The following is an 18953-nucleotide window of genomic DNA, read 5'->3' as shown; positions in this document are numbered from 1 at the left end:
GCCCGTGAGCCATGGCCGCTGAGCCTGCGCGTCCGGAGCCTGTGCTCCGCAACGGGAGAGGCCACAACAGTGAGAGGCCCGCGTACAGCAAAAAAAAAAAAAAAAAAAAAAAAGTACGGGTCTAAATTCTGTAATAACCACAGCATGGTCAAGGTCATTTATTTTTCTTAGGACACTGGACTTATAAGGCAGAAGTGATAGCCTCTTTGAGGCGAGGGAAGGAGCCCTGGATGGTGGAGAGAGGTGACAAATGTTACTTGCCCAGGTAATTGACAAGCAACAAGCAGGTGGAGGCCGTCACAGCTCACATCCCAACTGGTCAGACTAAGCTGGACCCCTCAGGTGACAGGACAGGAGCTCTCCCGTGGGATTCTAAAGAATCTTATTTTTATCCCACATTCGTCCCTCCCCCCTGTACTCCTTTCCTTGTTCCTCCAGTCTTAGGGTACTAAATGGTGTGCTGGGTAAAAATTTTGAAGGGATACGAGTATGAATAGCTGAACTGGTCAGATACTTGGGAGGTACTCCCATTGGTCCTTTTGTTCAAAATCAGTTACTCATCCACGAATGGATTCTTCCATCGATATTTGTAGTGTATCTCAATACTTTTACGTTATACTTAATACTTGAAAATTAAGCCTATCTCTGCCTTGATTCTTTTATTAAAACTCTATTCAGAGTCTGTACTTCTTTTATAAATTCTGAGAATACTTGAGTTTCAAAAATGAAAAATACAGCTATTTTAGGATGCTACTGAATGCACAGATTAATTCGGGAAGAACTGCCATCCTTCCCATTGATGAATATTGCTCTACCTTCTATTCAGATGTTGGTTTTACATTCATTAATACGTTTATTTTTTTCTCAAATGTTTTGACTGTATTTTAGATTATTTTATTTATAACCCATAGATCTTGTCCATATTATGAAATTTCAAGCATACATTAACTATAGTCACAATGCTATACATTAGGGCCCCAGAATTTATTCATGTTATAAATTAAAATTTGCACACTTTGACCAACATCTGTTTTTTCTACCCGCAGCTGCCCCTGGCAATCATTGTTCTTCTGTTTCTATGAGTTCAGCCTTTTTTTTTTTTTCTTTTTAAAGATTCCACATAGAAGTGTGATTACATAGTATTTGCCTTTGTCTGGCTTATTTCACTTAGCAGAATGTCCTCTAGGTTCATCCATGTTGTCACAAATGGCAGGATATCCTTTTTTATGGCTGGATAATATTTCATTTTGTATATATACAACATTTACCCATTCATCTATCAATGGACACTTAGGTTGTTTCCATATCTTGGCTCTTGTGAATAATGCTGCAATGACCATGGGAGTGTTTATCTCTTCAAGATACTCATGTCATTTCTTTTGGATATATGCCCATCGGTGGAAGTTTACTCCATTATCTTCTTGCCAAACTGCTACCATTGAAAAGCTTCACATCAGTCTGACTCTTACCATTATTGGTGATCTGTACCTTCTCTCTAGGAGCTTTTAGAATTTTCATTTCTGTTGTTCTTATAACTCATGATATTTTTACCTGGTTTGGGTTTTCCTTTTCTATCTTGTTTGGTGGTCAATGGGGCTTTTCAATTTGCAGTCTTTTCACTTTAATTCTGGGAAATTATCAGGTTATTTCTTGTTTTTAAAAACATTTTTATAGTTTGCCCTCTTAGCACAGCTGGCAGTACATCAGTCTCATAAAATTTTATTGAGGTATAATTGACTTAAACTGTGCGTATTTACAGTATACAAGTGGATAAGTTCTGACATAAAGATATACCTGGGAAGCCATCCCACAGTCAAGATGGTGAACATAGTAATCATCTCCAGAGGTTTCCTTGTCCCCTTTCAATCCTCCCCTCCACACCCTTCCCTCCTGCCCCCTCATCCCCAAGTGACCACTGATCTGCTGTCACTCTAGATTGCATTTTCTGAAGTTTTATATAAATAGGATCATGCAGTACACACTTTTTGTTTTTGATTTGTCTGGCTTCTTTAACTCAGCATAATTATTCTGAGTCACCCATGCTGTTGCATATATCAGTAGTTAATTCTTTTATACTGCGGAAAGTAATCCATTGTATAGATGTACGAAATTTGCTTATCCATCCATCTTTTCACAGGCATTTGGGTTGTTTCCAGTTTGTTTGTATTTGGAGGATGTCTTTCTTGTGGTTTTAATTACTCCTTTTCACCTAGAGTGAAAACACTGCATTGCCTTTGGCACCTTAGCAAAAAAAAAAAAAAAAAAAAAAATCAGTTGTCTATATGTCTTCATAATATACCCTTATTCCTCTTTTAATGGCTAGAGAATCTTTAGTTATGTCACCTCTTTCATTCCTGACATTGATACTTTGTGTCCTCTCTTTTGTCTTCCTGATCAGTCTGGCTAGGTTATCAATTTTACTGATCTTAAAGAACCAGCTTTATGTTTTATTGTTTTTTTTCTGTACTGATTTCCTGTTCTCTATTTTATTGATTCCTGCTTTGACTTTTTTTATTACTTCCTTTCTTACTTTGGTTTAATTTGCTCTTTTAAGATTTTAAGGTGGAAGCTGATTGACAGTTGTGTTCAACTATATTTGATATTGTGCTTACCTCTTGAATTAATTATTGAGAGTGGGGTATTGAAATTTCCAACTATAATTGTGAATTTATTTCTCTTTGACGTTCTTTTTGCATCATGTATTTTGAAGCTCTGTAGGTGCATGAACAATGCTCCTGATTAATTGACCTCTTTATCATTATTAAACAAACTTACATATTTAGCATGTAGTTATGACTGATTTTTTTTATTCCTTTGGTTAAATCCAAATTTTGTATGTCTGATTTTTTTTGCTTTCATTTAAAAAAATTATTTCTTTAAATTTATTTTTATTATTTATTTATTTATTTATTTAATTTATTTATTTTTGGCTGCATTGGGTCTTCGTTGCTGTGCATGGGCTTTTTCTGGTTGCGGTGAGCAGGGAATCTCTTCGTTGTGGTGCATGGGCTTCTCATGGCGGTGGCTTCTCTTGTTGCAGAGCACGGGCTCTAGGCTCGTGGGTTTCAGTAGTTGTGGCGCAGGGGTTCAGTAGTTGTGGCTTGCGGGCTCTAGAGCGCAGGCTCAGTAGTTGTGGCACATGGGCTTAGTTGCTCCGTGGCATGCGGGATCTTCCTGGACCAGGGATCAAACCCATGTCCCCTGCATTGGCAGGCGGATTCTTAACCACTGTGCCACCAGGGACTCTCCTCTGCTTTCATTTTTGAAAGGGTTTAGCTGGGCATAGAATTCTGGTTGATAGGTTTTTGTTTTCTTTTTCTTTTAAACATTAAAGATCTTGCTTTTTTTTTTTTTGCTTGCAGTATTCCGTGAGAAATCTGATGTCATCCTTATCTTCATGCACAGCATTTTTTCCCCCTCTGGTTGATTTTACAGTTTTCTCTTTATTACTGACTTTGAGCAATTTGATTATGATATGCCTTGCTGTGATTCTCTTCATGTTTCCTAGGCTTGACTTTGCTGGGCTTCTTAGATCTGTGTGTTTACAGTGTTCATTGTGTTTGGAAATTTTTTGGCCCTTATTTCTTTAAATATTTTTCTTTCTGGTCCTTCCATCTCCCTTTCTCATCTCTTTCAGAGATTCCAGTTGCCCATATATTAAGCCATTTGAAGTTGGCAAATCTTCTAACATTTTTTTTCCCTTATGGGACTTATATTAATGGATGGTGATACTTCTCTTTTAATCCTGACTGTTCTAACTTTTGAGTTACATATTCCACTTCTCTTTTAATCCTGACTGTTCTAACTTTTGACTTACATATTCCATTTCTTCAGTCCTTTTTCCTCTGGGTTCTCCAACCAGGTTTCCCATGTTACTGTGCTGTCTTTGTGTAACTTTGTCTTTGGCCATACGATTTTTCTATACATGTGAACTATTAGGTTTATTTAAATATTGTATCTTCAAATCAATTTTCACTTTGTTCTTTTTTATTACCACCTGATTTCATCTTATGTTGCAATGTCTTTTAGACAGTATTAGTCATGTATATCTTTAAACTATTCCTCTGTAGCCATACATTTTCTAATTACTTCAGTAGCATTTTAAGATCTAGAATGATGAGGGTAAAAGAAACACACGCTAGTTTTCCATTGTTAATTAACTTTTTTAATTAAAAAAATTTCCTAGCAATTAACCCATTTTCATTTAGATTTATTACCCAAAAAAATAAATGCTAGAAATTATCTTTTTGTCAAACTGTGGGGTCATAAGTCTGATAGAGTCTAGGGTTATCAAGATACTAGAAAGTAAAGATGTGCTCATGCAATATAAGAGCTTACTTGAGTGTGCTGTGTGTATACATAAAAAAATAGGACTCCTTTTCATTTCTAAGAATCTATGCCTAGACTACGTTTCAACAAATTAACAAAGATGTGTATGTATGATTGTTCTTAGTGTTCTAGGCAATAACAAAAATAAACAGAACTCAAATATCCAAGTAGAGCACTGGCCTAATCAATAATAACCCTGTCATAAAGTAAAATATTAAATATTAGTAAAATTGATAAACCAGGTTAATATTTACTCATAGAGAAATCCCAAGTTTTGTTGTTCAAAGGAAAGTATTTAAAGTATAATCACTTTCACAAATTGCTGTATCTATAGAGAGAGATTTTAAAGGACCTTAGTGAAAATAAAACTTTAATCCTTGCTTAGAATTTCATGTGGCCCTTTTTAGAGTCTTTAAACTTTTCTGTTTTGGTGATTACAATTTCAACGAGTCATTTGTCAGTTACAAATATTAAGTATTTCAAGTTGAAAGAAATTTTTCACTGGATACATGTTGATCACTTAAATTATCCTTGCACTTGGAGAACACTTCTCTCTCATTCTTCCCCTGACAAACTCCAACTTCTCCTCCTACCCCTCCAAAGTCCTCAGTCACTGAACCCTTCTCTCCCTGCTACCCCACTAACTAGTGATCTCATTTGCTGTGATGCCTGGATTTAATTTTATTTTTCTCATACTGTCTTCCCATTAGCATGTCAACCATCACTGGTGAATTATCATGCCCTTTATGAATCTAGGAGTACCTTCAGGCAAAGCTCTCACCATGCAAAATATCAAAAACCTTCTACTTTTGTTCAGCGTTATGAATGTGGCGACTGCAACATGGCTTTTAGCTACAGATCACAACTTACTGAACACCAGCGAATTCACAAGGTAAAGAAAAGCCCACAGATACGATGAAAATGCAAAGGACTTTAGGCATCCCGCATCATTTACAATGGTCAAAAGAATTTATATTCTGGATAAACACCTTGAATGTAACCAATGTGGCAAAACCTTTAACAGAGCTTCAAAGTTTATTCAACATCAGAGCACACACGGCGGACTGAAACCACACAAGTGTGATGTGTGTCAGAGGGCCTTCAGGTTTCTTTCATCCCTTATTACACATCAGAGATTTCATGCTGGCAAGAGATCAAATCTGACTCAGCATCAAAGAATTCCTCCACAAAAGAAACTCTTTGTCTGTACATTTTGTGGAAGGACCTTTCACAGTTTCTCAGAAAAAATTCAACACCAAAAAACTCATACTAGAAAGAAATATTACACATGTAATCACTGCAGAAAGGACTTCAATCCATATTCACAGTTTCTCTTACATCAACGACTTTCATACTGGAGAGAGACCCTACAAATGTAATGATTGTGAAAAATCCTTTAAAAGCCAATCGAATCTTAACAAACATCAGAAATTCATACTGGAGAGAAGCCCTTTTCATGTAATGAATGTGAGAAGACTTTTACCCAGCTCAGATCTTAATCGTCATCAACAAATCCATACTGGGGAGGAACTTTACATCTGTGATAACTGTAAAAAGACCTTTGTCCGTTTCTCAGATCTAACGCGACACCGAAGAACTCATACTGGAGAGAGACCCTACAAATGTAATGTTTGTGAAAAAACCTTTAAATATCAGTCAAATGTTATTAAACACCAGTGGGTGACCTGAAATGTTCAGTGAGGGCTGACTTCTAAAAAAAGGTCTTCCCACATTCATGACACTCATAGGATTTCTCCCCTCTGAATCTTCTGATGCACGACGAGGGCCAGTTTGTCAGTGAAGGTTTTTCCACATTCGCTGCATTCATAGGGTCGCTCTCCAGTATGAATTCTTTGGTGTCAAGTAAGGTTCGTCTTCACACGGAAAGTTTTCCTACAGTCATTATGAACATAGGGTTTCTCCCCTGTATGAAATCTCTGTGTACAGTGAGGGTGGACTTCTTAGAAAAGGTTTTCCTACATTCATTACATTAATTTGGTTTCCTTTCAGAATGTATCCTCTTCTGTGTGAAGAGGACTGCCCTCTTGAAGAGGTTTTCCCACATTTGCCACAGCCAAAAGGTTGCTTCAAAGCCTGAATGTTCTGGTGCAGAATAAAATCTTCATTTTGACTTCTGGCTTTCCTAACTGGATTATATTTGTATTGTTTCATTCCAGAACGACTTTTCTCTTGCTTAGAAACGAGTTGTGTTTTCCCACATCTACTGTATTCACCAGGAACCTTTTTAAAGTAGCTTTTCTTTGCAACGATTACTTCTGAATTAGTTTTCAAATTGTTTCCACATGGATATCTGTAGGGTGTTTTTCTTGAGGGAACAATATTCATGCCCAGATTCAATGTTTTCCCAAATACAGTTGCTCTCTCTGTAATCAGTGTTTTATTGCAGAAGAATACAATTTGCCTCAAATGTTTGCCTTGGATTTCCTTGTCCTCCTTTAAGGCATCATCAGCTTCTAGGAGGGAGTACCATTAATAATAACTTGTGATCCGTGACACACTTGCTGTGAAATGAGAGTTCCTTACAAATGCCTTGCTGTGGTGGACTGGCCCAGCTCTTCAGGATTAAGGAAATGTCAAATACAAACATCTCCTACTGATTTGGGGGAAAGAAAAAAACAAACAATAGAAAAAAAGCCAGCCCACCCACACCAGCCTGTTTAACAGGATGAAAGGAAGAGGAAAGTAGCAAAGAATACGAGTACCTCTGCCATGGGAAAAAGGAAAACAGTCACAAGGAACAGTAAGCACAAAGTATACTGCAAGTGTGTCTGACACAGTATTGAATAAGACAGATGAGACTCAAAGAAGCACTCAGAGACAGTGAGACCAGGAGACACAGACTTCAGAGAGACGGTCAGAGTTACAAAGAGACACAGAAGGAAGGGGTGGGTCTCAAATTTTGCCAGTGACATGGGAACTTCAGAATTTGCACAAATACAAAGAAGAGAAAGAAAGATTGTGGGCTGAGCAGGGCTGGAACTAGGGTGAGGTAGGCGTGACCTCTAGGGCACCTGCACCACCCCAAGAGTGAGTGTCTTCTTAAGTTTTGTATCTGAGGCACCTTGGTTGTCTCACCCTAGTCCCCCTCCAGTGGGGCTGAGCGTGGAGAGTGAAACTGATCTCTCAGTTAAAGGATGGAGAGAAACGTGGAATGCAACTAGATTTGCAAATAGATTGTGTAAATCAAGCAAGATTTATTTTTTTAAGACTGACCTATGGAGACTTCCCTGGTGGCGCAGTGGTTAAGAATCCGCCTGCCAGTGTAGGGCACAAGGGTTTGAGTCCTGCTCTGGGAAGATCCCGCATGCCGCGGAGCAACCAAGCCCGTGCGCCGCAATTCCTGAGCCTATACTCTAGAAAAAAAAAAAAAAAAAAAAAGACTGACCTATGAATGTCTGAATATACAGCAAGTCTATGTTAAAGGAAGGTGGGGTCAGGTAGGCAAAAGAGAATGCCACAGAACTAAAGTTCAGAGTACACTAAAAGAAGATCTGTATACCAGGGAGGGATAACTTAGCAGCAAAAATCTTTATAAATTTCGATTAAAGAAGTACATTTAGGACTTCCCTGGTGGTGCAGTGGTTAAGAATCCGTCTGCCAATGCAGGGGACATGGGTTCGAGCCCTGGTCCAGGAAGATCCCACATGCCGCGGAGCAACCAAGCCCATGTGCCACAGCTACTGAGCCTGCGCTCTAGAGCCCACGAGCCAAAACTACTGAGCCCTTGCGCCACAACTACTGAAGCCCACGCGCCTAGAGCCTGTGCTCCGCAACAAGAGAAGCCACCGCAATGAGAAGCCCGTGCGCGGTAACGAAGAGTAGCCCCCGCTCGCCGCAAGTAGAGAAAGCCCACACGCGGCAACGAAGACCCAACACAGCCAACAATAAATAAACAAGCAAACAAATAAATAAATAAATAAAATATTAAAAAAAGAAAAAAAGAAGTACATTTATTCGGGGACAATGTTTTTAAGTATCTATAGCATGACAGTCGTTTGTCCTCAATTACTTCCCAAGGTCTGGGGCCTATAAAAAGAGATTTCAGAGGAACATTACAAAGATGCCAGCTATGATCGCTAACCACCATAGAACTCTCATCTCCACTGGTTTCCACCTGCTTAGTTACCACTCACCTGAGTAGTTCTGACTTGAGAATTCCTCTACCGTCCATGGTTCTTCTCCTTGCTCCAGTCTGAAGATCACATCTGGTTTGCTAACGTTGATACCCTGTTAAAATGATATAGGACTTGGAGCAAGCCCTTTGGACTTTGGGGACTTGAAGGATGAAGAAAGACAGCTTCAAAAGCTGTGTGATGAAGATGTCCAGCAACAGGTCATTAGAGCTAGAACATTCAGGGGAAGGGTGGAGCGAGGGCAGTGAGCGCAAGTGCAGCACTAATATTAACCCTAAAAGGGTTTAATCATCTGACACTCTCCCCTGACACTCAAGGCTAAATAATGAAATTCAACATGTTTTTGCAACACAGAGCAAACACATCTCTTGGTAGTTACACAGGGAAGCTGTACTCACCCACGGAGATGCGGTTGCTGTAGTCCTCCAGCATCACATCCCTCTACAGGAGCCTCTGAGCACGGTCCAGGTGCCGCCACTCCTCCTGGGTGAAGTCCGCAGTCAGGTCCTTGAATGAAACCAATCTCTGAAAGAATACGTTTAATCTGAGGTGAACAGAAGCCCAGTGGATCCCTGGGGTGCCCCCATCCTCCACTTTGGAGACCACTGTTGTGATCATGGAAACCCATAAAGAGATATTTGTCAGCAAGGACTGTTAAGATTTGTGATCAAATTTGCATTTTGGAAGCAATGCTCCAGAGCATAGGGGTCGGCACACTACAGCCTGTGAGCCTAATCCAACCCACTAAGACCCAAATCCGGCCATGCCTATTTGTTTACACGTTATCTATACTGCTGTCACACTACAGCAGCTGTGCTGAGTTGATTTGACAGGGACCATAGGGCCAGCAAAGCCAAAAGTAGTTATTATCTGGTCCTTTACAGAAAATGTCTGCTGTCCCCAACTCTAGAAAAATGGGAAATGGCTTAAAGATCCAATTAGAGGGGAAGAAAACTAGGACGCCACGGTGAGACATGACCACAGGTAGCTCTGGTAGGGGTGGGAAGGAGGGAAGCAATCTTACATGATGAGGAGCCAGAGGAGTTGGCCACTAATTGGTTGTGCACGGGAGATATAATGTGCAGATTATTTTGTTCCAGATTATTTTGGTAGCATCATAGGCTGAGATTAGGAATACAAGACAAAACCAAAAAAAGACTTGAGCATAGGAAACTGATGCATTGCCGTTTCAGATGCCATGCTCGAGTCTGTGAAGGATATAAGTAGAGATATCCAGTGGGCAGTTGGATATTTGGTTCTGAAGCTCAGGAGAGAGAGTGGTGACCAAAAGCAATATTAGAAGGCATAAATAACGGGGAAGATCTCTATGGACAAATATGGAGTGATTCCATATTGGTTATATTGGTAAGTGAGAAAGAGTATCTATAGTATGCTACCTTTTATGTAAGAAAGGGGATGTAAGAAAATACACATGTATCTGCTTATGTGTACAAAAGGAAATACAGAAAGGGTAGACCAGAAACCAAAGAAACTGGTTACCTTCAGGGGACAGGTGGGAATAGCTGGAAAGAATGGGGGTGACAGGAATGGCGTAGAATGGGATGGGGGGAAAGCAACAACTCTCTAAGTGTATCTTTGTCTGTGGTGTCACAGACATTCTCAGAGATGCATTTCAAGGACGGTGTGGTCAGACTGTCAAATGTAACAAAGAGTTCAGTAAAGCATGAACTGGAAAATACCCACTGGATTTGAAAATATTTACTAGAACAGATTCATGAGTGTGGTGGCGGCAGACACGAGACTGTATCAAGTGAGTTGAAATGACATGAGCAGGTGAGAAACGTGGTTCAAGCAACTCAGAACAATCAGAAAGTGGAGGGCACTTCCCTGGTGGGCCAGTGGGTAAGACTCTGCGCTCCCAATGCAGCGGGGCCGGGGTTCAATCCCTGGTCGGGGAACTAGATCCTGCATGCATGCTGTAACTAAGACCCAGTGCAGCCAAAACTAAATAAATAAATGAAAATAAAATCTTAAAAAAAAAAAAAAAAAAGAAAGACAGTGGAGATTGCAGGGAATGACATGTATGTGTTTAGGAAGTAATCTCTTTAGCTACGCCTGGTACCCCTGGCCTCCAACTCACAGCCTCACCAATCCTCCAATGAAGTGTCTTTTCCTGACAAATATGTACCCTGCCCTTCCCCTTCCATTGCAACTCACATCTTTCTTCTGAAAGTTGAACTGAGGCTTTGCTTAGTCACAATAATCAATGGTCTTTGAATGTGGTATGATCACCCAGATTCTGCTCACCCTGGAGAGGAAAACTCTGGTTCAGTAACTCTTGAATATGCTCCTTTCAGGAATTCTGTCTTGGCCTTCAAATCCTAGGGAGAGATTTCAGTTCAGAAACATGTTCTTCCAGGTGTGATTTCTGTCCTTGGAGCCTTCTGCTTTTTCCTTCCCTGGATGGTTTTGTTTCCATCTGGGCGTAGCAGCCACTTTTCCATTAGCTGGAATCTGCACTTGGGGTCCCACGGTTCAAGTGCCTGGTGAGCTGGACCTTTCCTAAAATCCAATCAAGGCTGCTGAGAAGTGAGACAATACCGCAGGAGGCAGAAAGGGCCTAGAAGCCTCGATTAAGCCTTGTGACCTAAGGAAAATAGGTCCAATGGTATGATTATCAAAATACATAGTATAACTGCTTTCTAGGGCACACAGAAGGCAAGTCATCATGCCAGAAAAAACCCCATGGGTGTAGGCAGAGGGGAATGCATATTATAAAGATCATGAGACTGGGAGTAAAACAGACTTCATTTTAAAATCAACGCATTCACCAGAGAATAAATCACTTTAGCTCTCTGTAAATGAGGTTTTAAAACGTGCTCCAACAGGGGGCAGTAATGCCGACTTCACAGCCTGGTTGGGAGGATTGAGGGAGATATCTAAAAATCTTTGTAACACTGATTGCAAGGAATACGTGTCGAGGGTGTATTATATTCTGGGCTTGCTTTTTACTTCAGAACAACCCTATGGGGCAAATATTATTCCTAGGCTCATTTTACAGATGAGAAAACAGGATGAAACAACATGCCCTGGGATGCAGTGCTGTTCTGTGGCAGCACCTGGTCTGAACACGAACATCATGCTCTTAAAACCTCACACAGCGCTGCAGACATCAACCCCCAGCGCCAGCCCCCTGAAATCTTTTCCAGTCATATCTACACCCTGGCCATTCTCTTCAACTGAAGCTCACATCTTTCTTCTAATAAATGCTTAGTATAAAATAACTAATATAATGATTACCATATTTGTTTCTATAAATATTCCTTCCCTTCCCTAACGTCCTCCAGTATTCTTCAACCCAGCCCAGCAGGCTGCAGATCCAAGCGCCTCAGCGGAACTTTGGGGATCAGATTTTAGCCATTTGGATGTACAAACCTTGCACCTTCACAGAGCACCTTCTTCAGGTAATGAAGGGCTGCAGGGAGCGCCCGCCATGAGGCCTGCAGGTCAGGAGCCCTCGCTCCCCTTTTCCGGGACCATGGGAAACCCGGCTCCGGGCCTCCCTGGAAAGGATGCGGGGAGAGCGCGCATCCACTCTCCGCGGACCGAGGCCAGCTCCGCCCAGCCACTTCCCCTCCAGCCCCCGAGGGCTCGGAGCTCCCCGCCAGTCATTTAACTTGTGGGTACACCCGCTTCGCTCCCAGTTCACCAGGCCCAGGTGACCACGGAACGGCGCGCCCCGGAGGCTGCAGGACCCTCCGCGGGAAAAGTCTAGAGGAGAACAAGCAAACGCGCCCACGTAGAGAGCCGAAGCCCCACATGCGCAGAAGAGGCCACCGGGCCGTCCTTCCCAGGTTTTCCAAAGGGCGGTCGACGCTTTTCCGGACTACATTCCCCATAAGGCACCGCGGCCAGCGCCCACAACGGATGACTCCTTTAGAGGAGCCTCTGTTGTCCTTACTCAGCGTGGTTGATTGCTAGGAACCATTAATACAAAAAGAAAAGGTGCATATGAATTTCACCGAAGACTATAGATGAGAAGCGAAGATTACAGACTATGAAGTGTCCACCAAAATGCTAATGATTCCCAAATCCTTATCTTTCTCCTAAACTTCTCTTAGGAACACCAGAGGTGTATAGTCCCTTATTCTTCCTACTGTTTTTCCCACTTAGCATCAGAACACACACTGGGGAGTATACCCAATGAGCATTTTAAATGTGAGAAACCCTTCTATAGTATACATCCAGGATTTCATAGGCGAGCAAGCAGAAGAATGTAACCAACACAGCAAAGCTTTCACCTATTTTGGTAAATCCATATAAATATTTTGAATGTATGAAAATGTAGAATTCAAACATTCTCTAATCCAAGAATTCATGCTGAAAGGAAATCTATCAGTGGGGAAGCATTGCATGGCTTGTCCAGCTTATGGCTTGGAAAGAGCAGGACTGGAGGATTGGGTGACAGCAAGAATATCCAAGGAAAAGACGGGTAACAGGGAGCTCAGCTCCGTGCTCTGTGATGACCTAGATGGGTGGGATGGGGTGGGGAGGGAGGTCCAAGAGGGAGGGGACATATGTATACATAGAGCTGATTCACTTCACTGTACAGCAGAAACTAACACAACATTGTAAAGCAAGTATACGCCAATAAAAAAAGACAATGTGAAGACACAGAGGGAATGAAACCTACAAGCCAAGGAACGCCCGAGGCTACAAGAAGCTAGGAAAAGGGCTTGGCGAATCTCCCTCACTTCCCTCAGGAGGAATCAACCCTGCTGACGAGTGGATTTCAGTTCTAGCCTCCGAACTGTGAGACAATAAATTCCTGTTGTTTAAGCCACCCAGTTTGCGGTACCTTGCTACTGCAGACCTAGCAAACTAACACAGAAGGCAAGATGGCAGAAGGAATGATTTGAGGACAGGCAGAAGTTACTGCAGCACTATGGAAATTTTTTAAAAGGAAAAAACGTCAAAGATAAAATTTACCTATGAGCCTGTACCTAAAAGTGATGATTTATGTAATATTTTTATTCTCTTTTCTTCAGTGCTTATCTCAGTGAGGATCTGTATGTATTCTCTTCTTTCTGCCTTTACACACACACACACACACACACACACACGCGCACACACACACACACACACACACATGCATACATTTGAAATTCAAATTCAACTAGTCCTTGGAGTCTAATCAGTAGAAATTGATAAGAGGCCACAGTGGAAATTGCATTGTCAATATCTGCTTGCTGGTCTGCCTCTTTCCCATCCTCCCTCCAGCCATTTTCCCTCCTCTCCCACCCCTTTCCCCTTGCTCCCCTCCCCTCCTGCTAGACTATCCAGACTGATTCATCACCTCTGAGGACCAGTCCCTGAGCTCTGTGCTAACAAGACTAAGCCATGGAGTTGGGGACCCGGGAAGCTATAGAACTCAGACCCCATCCCCCTATCACTTTCCCTGTTTCCCCCCTTATTCTTGCAATAATTTCCCCTCTGTTTTTTAAACCACTCATTCAACAGATGTTTATTGGAGCACCGCCTATATGCTGGAATCAGCCTGAGATTCACTATCTCTGCCGTAGATTCAATGCTGGGATTTCTACCCTTGCAAGACCCACTTATGTCGTATTGTCCAAATAACTCAGAAGAGAGATATCCATACACATCACAAAGAAAATATAAAGTCATAATTAATTTTATTCTGATAGAGCTATCAGGAGGATTGTAGGATGGCATCATGTTCCCCTAAGAGATGTTGAAGTTTTAACCCCCAGTACCTGTCGATGTGGCCTTATTTGGAAATAAGGTCTTTTCATGATCAAGTTAAGATGTGGTCATTAGTGTGGACCTTAATCTGATATGACTGTGTCTTTACTAAAAAAAAAGGGGGGGAGGAAGCAACATGCAGAATTTGGACACAGAGACAGACACGTACAGTATTATCATGGGCCAGCGGCTGTTGACTATAGGTGAACTTTGCTGCCCTGGTAGAAGGGTCCTGCTGCTGTGAACCTGGGTGGACTCTTCTGTGGTGGATATCTATTGCTGTTAGTTTTTTTGCTTTTGTTTTTGTTTGGTCCTCTGACATCCACACTGCCTTTTTCTGATAACAAGCACTTCAACTTTCCTTTGAGGAACCACCCTATTCCCATTAAGGTCTGCCATATACACTCACATAGGCTATGCACTGCACAACTTCAGAGGATCCATCCATTTAAACTGCTGAGTGGTGCCCACTGGAATGGAGCAGTACCCAAACTATACAAGAGTCAGTGGCAGCTATTGAATGACAGTCCAATAAATTGCCCATCCTTCTCCTGGCCTAGGTGGGGTTAATTCATTCTGATATAGATGCCATGAAGCCACTGCCCAATAATTCCTGCTATGTGGATCCCTGGGGTTATCCTGGTTATGGTTCTTTCCAACTCCAGTCAATTCCTTTTTGATTTAATTAGCCAGAGATACTTTCTGTTGCCAACAAAGAACTCCCAACAAGTCACAATCTACACCTCACACTGGTAGCCAGATCTCAGCAAAGGGCGTTGAGTATTAAGATTAAAGTTAGTTTTTATTCATTATCTATTGATTTGTTCACATAATAAATAATTGTGGCTACCTCTTAGATTTGTATATTTATTAAACTGGGAAACTGTTTTACTAAATATACAAATCTAGGCTGTCTGCAATGTTAATGGTGATCCCTAGGGTTGTGCAGTGCACAACCTGTGCACCTCTACCGAACAGCCCTGGACACCACTCTCTCCTCCAAGAGCCATGTTTCCCCAAATGCATGGAGACCCCTTCACCTCAGCAGGGGCAAGAGGGTGGGCCTTGTCCTGATGTGCCAGGATCCCCTCCCTGCCTGGACATCACACTTCCTGGTCCCTTCCAAGAGCCCAGTCTGTGCTGGGAACAGTCTTCGATGACACTGTAGTAAACAGGGGTGGCCTCCGGGGGCTGAAGCTGGGGCACGGCCAGCCGGCACTGAAATAGTCCATGGAAGGCCTCCCGGCAGCGCTGGTACATGAGGGCAGAGATGATGGATTTGACTGCCCTGTTCACATAGATGCAAAGGAGGCAGAAGAGAAGGAAGCCGAGGTTGAGGTAAGGTGGGCTCAGGAAGGAATTCACCACCACCAGGGTGGGGTAGGGCAGCCACAGCAGAGCAAAAAGGACCACCACCACAGCCAGCATCTTGGTGACCTGCAGGGTAAGACAGGAAAAAAGAAAGGCATGGGTGCCAGGGGAGAACCCTGGCTTCTGGGTCTCTCTGTGAGCTTGCAGGAGGAGTAACCCAAAAGAGTATCCGGGCCTTGCCAAGCTGTGCCCTCATGCATGCTCTCCCTTCAACTCCATCCCCACCTAGAAAACCACTATACAGTCTTCCCTGCCCTGCTCAAGCTTTTGGAAACCTCCCAGCTCCAATCTACCTCCAAAGCCCTTGGATGGGCTACCACATACTGTAAGCAAATTCATTCATCCGCTGAGCCTCAGTTCCTTCTTCTATAAGGTGGAGACACAGTTCTGCCTTCATCATAGGTGGACGTGAGGAGTGAAGGAGTTAATGCCAGTAAAGAATGTAGAAGAGTGCCAGGCATGTAGTAGATGCTTATGTGGGTTTACTGTGGGTTTACTGCTGCTGCTACTACTACTAATATAACCTCTACTACCATTACTATTGCAATTGCATGAGGTTCAGAGCTGGGCAGAGCTGGGTTAGAATCCTGGCTCCACCACGAGCCAGCTGTTTGGCCTTAGACATGTCCCTCTCTCCCCAGCATTCCCAGCCACACGCTCCCTTCCGGCTCTTTCACTCACCCTACTCCCTCCCTCCTGATGCTCCTTCCTGCCTTTGCCCTTGACCGCCTGTAATGCCTCTCCCTGCCCCCTCCTCTTCACTTCCTAACTTTTCAGATCTCAGCCAGCACTTCCCTGACAGCATCGACTAAATAAAGCCTCCTAGAGGTGGTACACACTGGAGGGTGTTTCAAAAGTTGCATAGTTTCTAAATTCCGGAATGAAGTCACCACAAGGGGACATCTGTCAATGGAGCTGGACATCCTTAATACCTGGAAGGACAGGAGCTCACACGTGCTCCTACCCCTGGAGTCCTCAGTGACCCCTTCAGAGACCAAAACGCGGGTGCCAAGAGTTCACTTACTAGAGCTTAAATTGCCCAAATAGTTCTGGCCCTGGTTCTGTCCAGAAAACCCTGGATACATTCAATCAGCTCTGGGGAATACGGGAGAGACAACTTTCTCATCAAGGAAGAAGCTAGCCTGGAATGTTCCAGCTTATGATCACGTCTCAGAGTCCATGAGTTTAGTTCCTTTCCTAAGAGGCTTGGTTCTGGCTAAGGCAATAAACTCCTGTGCTATAATATTCTCCAGGAACCGTGAAATCGCAGGAATTCCCTAGTAGGTCTTGACTCCTGATTTTACCAAATTCAGATCCTGTTCCATTCCATTTCAGGTTCGTTTGGGTGATAAATGCTGGATGGCAGTGTGTGGGCTCTGGAGCCAGGTTGCCTGGGTTCAAATCTTGGTTCTGCCACTTACCAGCTCTGTAACCTTGGGCAGCCTCTCTGTGACTCAGTTTCCTCATGTGTCAAACTGAGATGATAACAGTTCATACATCATAGAGTTGTAATAAAAATTCAAAATGTAAATTTGTATAAGCACTAAGACCAGTGCCCGGCACATAGCAAATACCCAACAAATGTTAATTGTTGTTGTTGTTGTTATTATTATTCTCCACCTTGCACTGGGCTTTCTGATTTCCTTTAATGCCTCTTCCCTGTTGGAATTGTACATTGCATTCTGCAAGGACTCTCGTAGGCATGAAAGGAACACTCGGTCCATAGACACAGCCCACCCAGTATGAAAAAAGACATTAATGCGCCAACAAAACAACCATAATAGGTACCATATGTTGAATACTTACTATACGCCAGATTTATAATATTTACTACCATCCATTGAGGTAGATGAGCACTATAATTGTTCTCATTTTACAGAGGAGGAAATCAAGTCTCAGCAAGGTGAAGTGACTTACCCAAAGCCACACAGCAAGACCTTAGCAAAGCTAGGAGCCAGAACCCAGGTCTGGAATACTCTTTTTACCACCAGAAGTTTCACCTAAAGCATGCAGGCAGGAGTTTGACCCCAGTCCTTCCAGGTTGAGCCTGAGAGTGGTAAACAGTAGTAAAGAAGCCAGTGGGAGGGCAGGAGGTACATTAGTCTGGCACCTAAAGTTACTATTTCAAACCTGCTCAGCCTGTGCCCTGCCCCCTTCCCTCTAATCGTTGCTTTGACCTAAAGTGGCTGCAAGCAGGATGGACCAAAGGGGCTTTTGGCGGCAGCTGGAAGAGCCCCCAGCAGTGTGCCCACTGGAGAGGCAGGGACATGGCACATGTGGTCCTTGCCTGGCTCAGGAGTGACTCAGCCAGGACAAGGTGTCCTCCCGCCTTCCCCGTGAGCTGTGGGTGGGGGTGGAAGGCTGAAGATAAAGGCCAGTTGGGCCCAGAGAGCGCTCCTCCCAGCTGCATTCCTAGAAAACCCTTGGGAGGCTGCACTGCTGGAATGGGGGTGGGGGAAACCAGAAGCCTGGACACATGCGTTCCTGCACCCAGTCCCCTTACAGTGTCGCCTCTGTTGCTCCCTTGTCCCCTCTAAGCCTGTTTCCTTGTCCCCAAAAATAGGTATGAAACCCCCCAAATAGGGACACTATCAGGAACCATCAGAGAATCAGGCACACAGTAAGTGCCCATTAAATGCTAGATTTCTCTCGATCTTCCCAGAACCCATCCTCTTGGGCTTTCAGACTGTCCCGGTCCATTGGGGCAGTTTCAGTGCCAGATGGCGTAGTGTAGTCTTGGGAAAGTCACTTCACTTTCCCCATCAGAAGGAGAAAGAGAATAACAGCTACAGTGTAGGGACTCGCTGAGGAAGTTTAATAACAAACCAAGATGAATTTAGCGTTTAGTTTGTGACATTGACTCTAAATGAATCATGCCGTTTCTGTGCCATTACCTCATACAACAGGAGGGGCAACGGAGGCTCAGAAACGCTCAGAAGTGATGTCGCCAACAAGCCGAGTAAGTGGCACCACCTGGACTTGAACTTGAGCTTGACTCTAGGAGGGCCCAAGCTTCCATCCACCAATCTGCTGCTGGCTCGGTACAGGGGTCCGAATGAGGAGGGACGTCCCTACCTGCTTTCGGGAGTTGAGGTCACCCCTCCTGCCGCGGGAGGAGAAGCGCCCTGGGCCAGCGGGGCCGCCCCGGTGCACAGAGCCCGATCGTCCCCAGTCACCAGGAGGCAGCGGCCCCGCGAAGAGGACGCGTGCTATGAGTGCATAGGACACGGTGGCCAGGCCCAGGGGCAGCGCGTAGAAGAGCGCAAAGTCCAGGAAGTAGACGGGCGGGTAGAGAGCGTGACACGCGTAGCCGCACTGCTCCTGTACGCCGTCGGCTTACGCGGTCTCGCGCGTGTCCACCAGGAAGAGCCA

General features: G+C 43.5%; 1 long non-coding RNA gene across 6 annotated transcripts in view; it reads right to left on the bottom strand.

Moving 5' to 3' along the window:
* The window catches only part of LOC112066194 (uncharacterized), a 20289-nt gene extending 1366 nt beyond the window's left edge, over positions 1-18923 (bottom strand). The window contains exons 1-5 of one of the 6 annotated variants that reach the window (XR_008619329.1): positions 18476-18923; positions 10662-10825; positions 8882-9008; positions 8484-8577; positions 6310-7703 (exon numbers count right to left, since the gene is read on the bottom strand). This is a non-coding gene — a long non-coding RNA (uncharacterized lncRNA). Of the gene's footprint in view, positions 1-6309; positions 7704-7754; positions 8377-8483; positions 8578-8881; positions 9009-10661; positions 10826-11879; positions 12229-18475 lie in introns of those variants that run through there. The other 5 variants (XR_008619332.1, XR_008619330.1, XR_008619331.1 and 2 more) reach the window with 5 other exon arrangements.
* Positions 18924-18953: the final 30 nt, after the last annotated feature.

This window comes from Physeter macrocephalus, chromosome 14, assembly GCF_002837175.3.
Source record: "Physeter macrocephalus isolate SW-GA chromosome 14, ASM283717v5, whole genome shotgun sequence".
Taxonomy (NCBI): domain Eukaryota; kingdom Metazoa; phylum Chordata; class Mammalia; order Artiodactyla; family Physeteridae; genus Physeter; species Physeter macrocephalus.
Note: the sequence above shows the minus strand (reverse complement) of the source record. Positions and strands in the feature narration are given on the sequence as shown.